The sequence below is a fragment of the Aythya fuligula genome, chromosome 4 (genome assembly GCF_009819795.1).
Source record: "Aythya fuligula isolate bAytFul2 chromosome 4, bAytFul2.pri, whole genome shotgun sequence".
NCBI lineage: Eukaryota > Metazoa > Chordata > Aves > Anseriformes > Anatidae > Aythya > Aythya fuligula.
Genome location: NC_045562.1, coordinates 14,384,720 through 14,394,140, shown reverse-complemented (window position 1 = coordinate 14,394,140; position 9,421 = coordinate 14,384,720). Strand labels below are relative to the sequence as shown.

General features: G+C 48.2%; 1 protein-coding gene across 7 annotated transcripts in view; it reads left to right on the top strand.

Annotated features, from left to right (window-relative positions):
• Nucleotides 1–670: 670 nt before the first annotated feature.
• EPHA5 (EPH receptor A5) overlaps nt 671–9,421 on the top strand; it is a 189,610-nt gene continuing 180,859 nt past the window's right edge. For 4 of the 7 annotated variants that reach the window (XM_032186378.1, XM_032186376.1, XM_032186377.1 and 1 more), the window contains exon 1: nt 671–770. The gene's annotated coding sequence lies outside the window, so the exon portion shown is untranslated. The remainder of the gene's footprint in view (nt 771–9,421) is intronic. The other 3 variants (XR_004253209.1, XM_032186374.1, XM_032186373.1) reach the window with 1 other exon arrangement.

Sequence of the window (9,421 nt, the reverse complement as noted above, 5' to 3'; positions counted from 1 at the left end):
TTACAGCTGTGCTCCGAAGGCGGCAGCAGCACACACCTGCAGCTCCCCTTCGGCCTGTCAGCTGGGTACCAGCTTCACCACAAAGTTCACGCTGCTTGAGCTTCTCCTGCGTGGGGACAACCACAGATGTGGCGACAACCCTAAAATCGCAGCCTCCCCTTCTGTGGGGCGAGGAGTGCGACCTCCCAGTGTGCCTGGGGCCGGCTGCACCCCTTGAGGCTGTGGTGTGGGATCTCAGGGAGAGGTGTGGGGGGACACACACCAACCTCACACCCCTTTGGGGCAGCCCGGGCCGGGCACAGGCAGCGTGGCCGCCATTTCAGGGCCCCCCTCAGGGCGGTGGCGGCGGGGTCCGCCCCGTCAGGGGCGGCTCCGCGGCTGTGGCTGTGGCGGCGGCGGCTCGGGGCCGCCTCCCCCGTCCCCGCCCCCGGTTCCCTTCCCCAGTCGCGGCGGCGGCGGCGGCTGGACGGGAGCGGAGCGGAGCCGAGCCGCGCTGCCAGCCCGCCCCGTCCCATCCCGACCCGAGCTGGGGCAGCGCCGGGGAGGGAGGGGAAGGGGTCGGGGTGGTGCTGGTGGTGGTGGTCGGGTGGGGTGGGGGAGAAGCACCCGCGGCCCCATGCGCTGAGTGAGGGGCTGCGGGATGGGGCTGCGGGGCGGTGGCGGCTGGGCTGGCCGCGCTGGGGCGCCGGCTCCCGGCTGGACGTGCCTGCTGCTGCTGCTGCTGCTGTGCGCAGCGCTCCGGAGCCTGCTGGCCAGCCCCGGCAGCGAGGGTGAGCGGGGCAGGGCCGTCGGGGGTGGAGGGTGGTGGTGGTGGTGTGTGTGTGTGTGTGTGTTTGTAGGGCTGCAGCTGCTGGGGTTTGTTTTTGGGGGGCTTGCACGGGTGTCTCGGTGAGGCTCCGAGGGTTGGGGGGCTGCGGTGCGCGCCCTCGGTGCGTTCAGAGCTGGGGATGGTGGTGGGGAGACAGAGGGCAAAAAGCGTGTGATCGGCTGCCCTGCCTGGCACGGCCACTGCCAGGCTTCCAAATTGGACTTGTCTCCTTCCCCTCTACCCAGTTTGGGCGCTGCTTGAATCTTTACAACATAAATATTTCGCATTCACGGCAGGCTGCGAGGTGGAAGCGGTGGACGGGGAAGTTGAGCATCCTGAAGGGATGCTGCTTGCTCGTCACAGGCTGTTTTTTTTCCTTTTTCCTTTTGTTTTTTTTCTGTAATTATTTGTGAAACTCCTTCAGAGGGTGCAGGACAACGCTGGCCAGAGCCTCAGCGATGTGGCCGGCGGTGAGCAGCGAGCTGCGATGTGTTCCGGGGAGCGCAAACGATGCGGGTCGCGGCTTCCCAAAAGTAAAGGGAGGGGAAGATGCCGCTCTGCTGCCTGCAGAGATGCCGAGCTTTGGCTTCGCCTCGGTTTGAGGTAGAGGTGGGCCCGATCCTTCTGCCCCCATGTGGTTTTTGGGTGATTTCACCCCTGGGAGCGATGGCCCAGGAGGCTGCTTGTGGCAGGCGCTTCTCATCGCTAGCCTCCCTCTTCCCCATCCTGCACCTTCCCCTGCTCCCTGACGCGGTGCCGAGGGGCTGAGGGATGCTCAGGGCCCCGTTTCGGGCATCTTTTCCATTTTTTTGGAAAATGCAGACGGTGCTGCCCAAGTCAGCGGGACCGTTCCCCGAGCGCAGAGGTGCCTCTGCGCTAGCGGGCAGGCGGCGTGCATAGGAAGCAGGGCTGGAAACGATTAATGAAACTGCTGAGCAAACTGGCTCAGTGGCATCTTTACAGGGAGGTTGCGGGGGAACGTTACAGCGATGATTAGCAGCGTGAGCGTTTGCTTCGCGGTCTCTCTCCTCCTGCTTTTCTGACTGCCGCTCTCTAATTTCTGTCTCTTCAGTAAATGCAAAGCTAAAAACCCTGCTGGTGGTGGCGGGGGGGGTCTGACTGTGGACCTGAACTTGCTCGATAGCTGCTGTCCTTTGCTGCTAGGAGATTTATTTGTAAACAAGCATTATTTGACAAGTGCTTCTCGCAGCATGTCTCCTTTGCCAATTACAACCGAGCGGCTCTGCTTCTGGGAACGGCTCACCCTGCAGTGTGTGAATCCGACTGCATGAGAGAGAAACCTCAGACACTGAAGCCAGCCCGCCTCGCCGTCTGCCGCTGCCGCTTGTCACTGATTTGGGTTTGAAAAGTTCAAACCCAGGCTGCTTTCAGGCCCCGTAGAGAGAGATCCTCCCCTGGGGTCAGTTGTCACATTCAGCTGGTCGGAAACTTTGCTTGTGCTTGGATGGAGGGAGCCGTCTCAGAACTGTGAATGCTTTTAAAAGTTGCTTGTCTTGGTTTTCCTGGGTCTCGTTGTGTGCCCTCATCTTACTCGCCGTGGTTAAAAAAACACCTAGCTGATAACTTGTGCTGTATTGGTACCTAACACATGTAGTTGCATAGAGGATGGTAAATTCTCATAATTACTATTTTCTTACGCTCTGTGTCACGTTTATTTCTCTAAATCTTACTGTAATACGCAGTGATGTTGTAGGATAAGATACGTGCCGTTAACAATTCACAGTGCCTGAATTTCTGTTTTACCCTCTAGTGGAGAGAGACTTAGGGGAAAGCACTCTAAAAAAATCTAGGTTAAGATTTGGAGGGGAGGAAAGTAAATTCAGTGTTTGGGTTCCGTAGCATGGAAATAGCTTTTGGAAAGCACAGCTGAGTTTCTGAAGCTTCTGCCATTTTTATGGGGAAGTATTGAGTGCCTAGCCTATATTGTAAATGTTAGATATCTCCAGTTATAGATTTTAGAATATACATTGGGGAAACTGAATTGAATTTCTGCCAGGTTTCTCTATGAAAGGGAAATAAAAGCAATTTTTATTTCAGTTGCCTTTTCTCAGGCTATGTATCAAAAGCAAAATATGCCTTGAAGGATGAATGCTCAGTGCTATTTCATGTTCCAGGTATTGTTTAGCCGTTATTTGTAACTCTTCAGCAGAGTTCATTCATTGGAATCAGAGTTTTCCTTCTTCCCTTTGACTGTTTTTTTTTTTTTTTTTTTTTTTAATTTTTTAAATTATTTTTTACAAATTCAGAAATTTATCACTGTGAAAATATTCCACGTTGTACCATGAGAATACTGCAGAATTTTGAAACGCCAGAATTTCACGAGGGGTTTGTTACTTTCAAATGCATCACCTCTGAAAATGTGCAGGGAACTGCTGCCCTCCAGTTACCATCGCGTTTGATCAAACGTTTCCTTGCAGAAATAAAATGCGTTTGGGTGTTGTGATAACAATCGGAAATACATTGCTTCCCCCCTCCCCGTCTGAAGCACTGTTGATACTGCAATTACCTGAGCTGTATATTTATGGGAGCCTTGTAATTTTGAAGTGACAGTGGGTAAACCCGAATAGATTTCCTGTGTGGGCTGTATCTCTTATTTTATTTTTTTTTTCTGCTGGCAGCAACTTCTGACCTGTCACAGGCACAAGAGACAGCCCTGGAATATCCGAATGGGTTTCCTGCACCTCCTTTGGTTTAAAAATGCACGTTTTAAATCATTCTGGTGGAAGTGCCAGGGCTTGGGAAGTGGCTTTTGTATATTATTTAGGCAAAACACAGAATGAACGAAAGAATTGTCTAAAGACCCCTAGCACCAGCCCCAACTTCAGCATGATTTGTTACACGTCGCTTGTGGGTTTGGATTGGTTTGGAAATCACCCAGATGACCTTAGACAGTGTCATGTGGGCAAATTTTTAAAAGGATGGAGTTCATTTTTAAAAGAATGGGATACATTGCATCTTCTGATTTCTTGTAACAGAGTAGCTCAATAACATGTGAGCATAATTGTCATTAAATAAAAAGGAATATTTAATTTCAGGGCTTTTGAGGAGGCAGCGCTGTTCCAACAGGGTATATTGTGAAAGCAGATGAAAAGAAATATGGTTTGAAATAATGGCTGTGACTTAGACAAAGGTGAGGAAGGCAAAGCCAATGTGACTTTGTAATATGTGTTGCATTTGTTTCAGGGACTTGAGCTGAAGAATAGCCTTCTGCTTGTAAGCTCCTGCATTCAATCCTCCTCCTCTGAATTCTTGTGGGAATTTTTGAAGCTCGGTTTGTCTTCATGTATCATTTTTAATTTGAATAAATGAATACAATTAAAGGGGTGGGTCCGGTACAGGCAAACATAGAGGAAGGTTATAATTTGCAGATTATTCATGGCGGAGCATGGAACGAGCCTCCATGTTTGAAGTATGTTGACTCAAGCGTGTTTTGTTTTGGGGCAATGTCTCATTTCTGTCATGGAACACCACACAAATGCCTATTTAGGTATAACAATGTTGATTGTTAAAGATGAATGAAGTCCCTTTTCATGGAGGATTTCACATGTTTGGTAGAAGTAGGTGTGAAGATGCTCCTCATTTTCCTATCAGTCTATTTCAATCAGCCTAATGCTTTGGGTAGAAATAAATATGAGACATTTCTTATGTTTCTCCTACTGGCTTGGCTTCGTGTGCTTCAACTATTGTATTTTTTTGTGATTCTGTAGGTCCTGAGTGCTGCTAGCAAGCAGTTATGTTGAGTATGCAGAATTGTTCATCTTGGAAGCGTTTCAGCCCATCAGCAGTGCTTTATAAGGACTTTTTGAGGAGGGATTTGTTCTTTTTGTGTATTGGAACCATCCCCTATACACTTACCGTAACGTTAGTGTGTAGCCTTGGTGCTGTGCACCTATTTTACTCATAGGAGTAATCCCATTAACTTTCAAATTTACTGCAGTGGAATTACTGGAATGAGGAGGGACAGCTCATGTCTAATGGTCTTTTTGGGATCAGGCTGATGTGATGTATGCCTTTTCAAGAGGTTCAGAATGGCTCTGTCATGATTTTATAATGGGAACTGCTATCCTTTTGACAGTAAAAACAGCATTTGAAACGCAGCACTTTCTAGTACATGACTAAAAGCATTGCTGCCTAATGACACATGTTGGAAAAAAAGGGAAATAAACAATAGCAAAAATTGACTTCAATATAGTACCTATTTCTTTTTGAGGCATATTTTAAAAAATGTAATAAATAGTGGAAAACAAGCAAACTGTCTTAAACGGAGCCACTGACAGACCGTCAGCTTATAGCATGGTAAATGTTTGACACCATAATTTGATGTATAAAGCAGCTATTTGCAAATCAATTTACAGATGGATAAACTGACAGGTACCATGGGGGAAGGAGAACAGCTAGTGGGCTTGTCTGACAGCTTCTTCCCCCTCCTCCGTGATCTCTCCCACAGTTACCTAACGCTTTTGGCTCCAACGCGCCGTCCATCTCCACGTCTGCTCTTCTGTTGCTGTGAAATAAGAAAGCGAGATCTCACCCGTAACGAAATGTGTACTTACTGCAAACAAACAATGCGTTTTGTAGCAAGCCATGAGAGGGAAGGTAGGAGCAGGATTTCGTCAAATCTTCCAGAAATTGCAGAGCCAGGGCAGTTCGTTACATGGTGCCTCGCTCTCTGATCTAGCTGCTTTACTGTCCTGAGGATTTCCATGTTGCTTCTGCAGAAATCCTTGCTTCCATCATGTGCTGAGCCACTGCGGAGTCCCCAGCCCGAGAAGGAGCAGCAGGAATCCCTCAGCTGAGCAGTGGTGCTGGATGCTGTTGTATTTGGGGTCTGGAATGGAAGTGGGGCTGCTGGACCCCCCAGCTCATATGGCTTGGAGTTGAAAGCAAGCTTTTAGCGAGTGCTCCATTGTTCTGGTGAATAGAGGTGAGCTTTAGCCATGGCTAAGGGATGTCAGAAAATTGAGACCCTGCCTGGAAAGAAGAAAGCGATTTTTTTTTTTTTTTTCCCAAGGGAGAAAGGGATGTTTTAAAAAAAAAAAAAAAGGCACAAACTTCATTTTGGTAGAAGTAGTGAATTTCTGTTATCAAGTGCTCACTTCTGTGGAAGACATTTCATGCAGCTTTTCAGTGGGTGCTCAGGCTGCGATCCATTAAAAAGGCTTCAAAAAGAAGTAGAAAAAAACCTTTGTGCTTATAGTAAACCATCTAAACAGAACTGAAATTTCTGTCAAGAGTGCCTTCCTCGCAGGCCATAAGGATTAGTGAGCTGTGGGGCCTGAGTTCAGCCTGAGTGAGCTGGCACTGGAAATATTTCTTTACTCAGTATTGATAAATATAGAAAAAACTAATGTTAGGAAGTTAATGATTGTGCTGCAATGAGCAATTTTTTCAATTTTTTGCAAAACTCATTTTCTTTGATCGCTTTAGTAAAATTGCTGTGTATTTTAAATTAGCATTCATTTTTTCTTTGAAAATACGTTTTGTACTTAAGATGTCTCATTTTTTTTGGCACGAACAGAGCTGAGAGATGAATTGCCCTCTGCTCACATCGTGCATGTCCCTCACCTCCTCTCTGGCTGGCAGGACACGAAGGTGACAGATTTTGTTCAAGTGCAGCCCTTTGGTGCCCCAGCAGCTTTTCCAGCCAGCTGTATCGGCAGACTCGAGCACCAGGCTCTCGGCAGCTGAGGTCCGTAGGGATTTGTTACCCTTTTAGTTGTCTTCTTGACCTATTATTCTCTTTTACAGTCTCAGCTCTGGTATTTGCTGTGGCTTTGGCCAGTGCGGTATCTGAGTCCCTCCGAAGGCTTAATGTGCTTATCCTGGTGGAGGTAGGGAGCAATTATCCCTCTCTCCTGCGAGGAAGCTGGGCAGGAGGGGACAGGAGCACGGCCTCGCAGCGCTCGACTTCTGGGTTCAGGAGGGGTCGTGGGGTGGCTGCTTGCAGAGGGCTGATGGCTTGTTGCCTGCTGTGGGTGAGGGTGCTGTGCTGTGCGTGTGAGCACAGCCGTCCTGCCTCTGCTCTTTGGAAACAGGACTAAATGTGCTTTGGGACAGAAAAAGCGTGTTGGGGCTTCAGCGCATCCCGTGGCAGTCTTGCTGGGGATGCTGTGATGGGATTTGAGTCGTGCAGGAGGTCTGCAAGGAGGACTTTGAGCAGGTTGAGCTGCTCAGGTGGCCAGGAGCTGGCTGGATGGGACAGCTCTCCTGGAGGAGGTGAGGCAGCATGTAGTGTCATGGGGAACTGCTCCTGGCAGCTCTGAGGCTGACAGGGTAACTCCTGTCCCTGTTCTTCCCTCCCTCAAGCTCCTGAGCATCCTCAGGGTTGAGGTTGTGTGCTCCTGGGCAGAGCAAGCTGTGCCTGGGGGTGTGTGTGGAGAGGAAACAGGCTTACCCAGGGAGGTTAAGAGCCAGGTTTAGGAGGCCAAGCAGGTATTTTCAGATGTGCAGTGTGGGATTCAGGCATGTAAATCCCTTGGGATTTACCCTAGGTCACCCAGGGAGCCTGTAGAAGAGAAAGCAGGACCCTGGGGTTGCAGGATTTTGTGCCAGCTGCTACACTGAGGTGTGGTGGGCAGCACCAAGGTGTTTTCTGAAATGTTAACTCCTAGGTTCTCTAATTCAGATCCCTTATTGTAAGGAGAAATTCAGAACAAGTTTGAACTTCGTAGCCCCCTGAGGGGGTAGAGAAACATTTGGGAGTAAATTAATTATTCAGGATCAGTAATGTGCATTTCAGGATGTTTCTGGGTGGACTTCTGTCAGTTTCTGACTGCTTTGCATGTGCCAAAACGGTGAAACTACTTGAAATTATCTGCATATTTGCCTTTAAGTTAATTTCTCCAGAATCTAGTCATTTCAGTTTATCCACCTTCGCTCTGCTAATGTTCAAACACAGTTTCTTCCTAAAATGTGTTGGCAGCGTGCTCTTCCCACTAGCAGCCTCTACCCTCTTCTGAAGCAGAAGGGATAAACTGTCAGCCCCCTGAAAAGCCAATAGATCATCTTAAACATTTTTTTGCTCCCGAATGCTATCTAAGCATTATGTCAGTTCCCTTTTTTCTACTTGAGCGAACTCAGTGGCAGCAGAGTAGTCATTATTGTCAACAGGAAGGCTTTATTGGTGCCGGACAGTGAGGTCTTGCAAGTCCACTGGTAGTGAAAGCTGACAGCCTTGACAACTCTGGATGTGCCTGGTGAGTTTCTTTCCCTTTGCTGAGTTTAGTTAGAAGTGTAACAGGATTGATGCCTGTGCCTTGGAGGACCCTTTGTGAGGCCAGAGCTCAGCCTGCTTTTAGCTGGTGGCGTGCTGATTTAGGGATGAGCACGAGGGCGCGTTTCAGCGCTGCCAGCAGGTGGTTTGACTGCACTGGGAATCTGTTGGGATTTTAGGCCTTCATTTGTGTGCTTAATAAGGTGCTTGCTTTAAGGAGGGTCTGAGGGAAACTGGTTGTGTCCTTCAGCCACTTGCAGATACCTTGGGAGTGGGGTCTGCAGGCAGCACTGGTGTTTTCTTGCTCCAGAGAGCTGTGAGTGTGGCAAACTATACTGGAAGTTTCCAGGCACTTTGGAGTCAAATAAATAATCTTTCTGACCACTTCTGTTAAGTATGGTGGGTGGAATAAACAACTGCCTCTTGTCTCGAGAGCAAATCCTTGAAAGGGGAGAAAAATGGTACTTTTCTGTTTGTTTTAATGGGTCCAGTCATGAAGTGTGCCTCTGGTCCCACACCCAGGTGCTATGGCCAGTGTTGTGCCTGCGGAAAAAATGCAGCCAACCCAAAGAGCTTTGACCAAAGGCAGTCTTGCCCCCCTTGTAAACAGTATGTTCAAACAGAAATTACAGGCATGATGCAAAAGACACCGAGTAAAATTTCCTGGCCAGTGTTATGATTGCAGTTGTCCATCTGGCCTTAAAAACCTATGGATCTGCGATGCAGATTCTAGCATTTTGGCACTTGCTATAAAAGGGAATCATGAGAAAACTAAAAGCAGAACGAAGCCAACATAATAAAATATAAATCTGCAGTTAATATTAGTTTGCAAGTTCATTAAGTAGTGTATTTTTTCTTCCTCCAGTGGGCTATAAATAATAGGTACTGCTACAGCTTGCACTCTACTCTAGCTTGGTTTCCACTGATGGAAATGTTTCCGAGGCTCTTGCCTGCTTATTTTTTTGGTCTCAACTCAGTGTAGCTAATTAATACAAAACATCTGTTTCCTGATGGCTTTGATTTCTTTCAGGAGTTTTATTTCTTCATTTGTTTTTGCTTTCTCGGATTATTTTTGACTTGTCACTTGTTGGAGTGCCTTGGATTTATACTTTTTGAAGAAATACTTGGCACAACAGGGAAAACAGTTGGGAAATGAATGGCAACAACACCGCGATAAAAGCGGCGAAGATTGATGAAGCAGAAAAACTTTGACTCATGATGATGGAGAGTCCTTTGCAGTTGGCGTGCCTTGGTAGTGCTGTGGACTCCAGGAGCACGGGAGGAGGGCCGGGGAGGTACGCAGGAGGAGGAGAAAGCAGCTCAGGCAGAAGTGATGTGTTTGGCAGCCGTGCCCCCTGCCTTGGGCTCAGGGAGAGAGG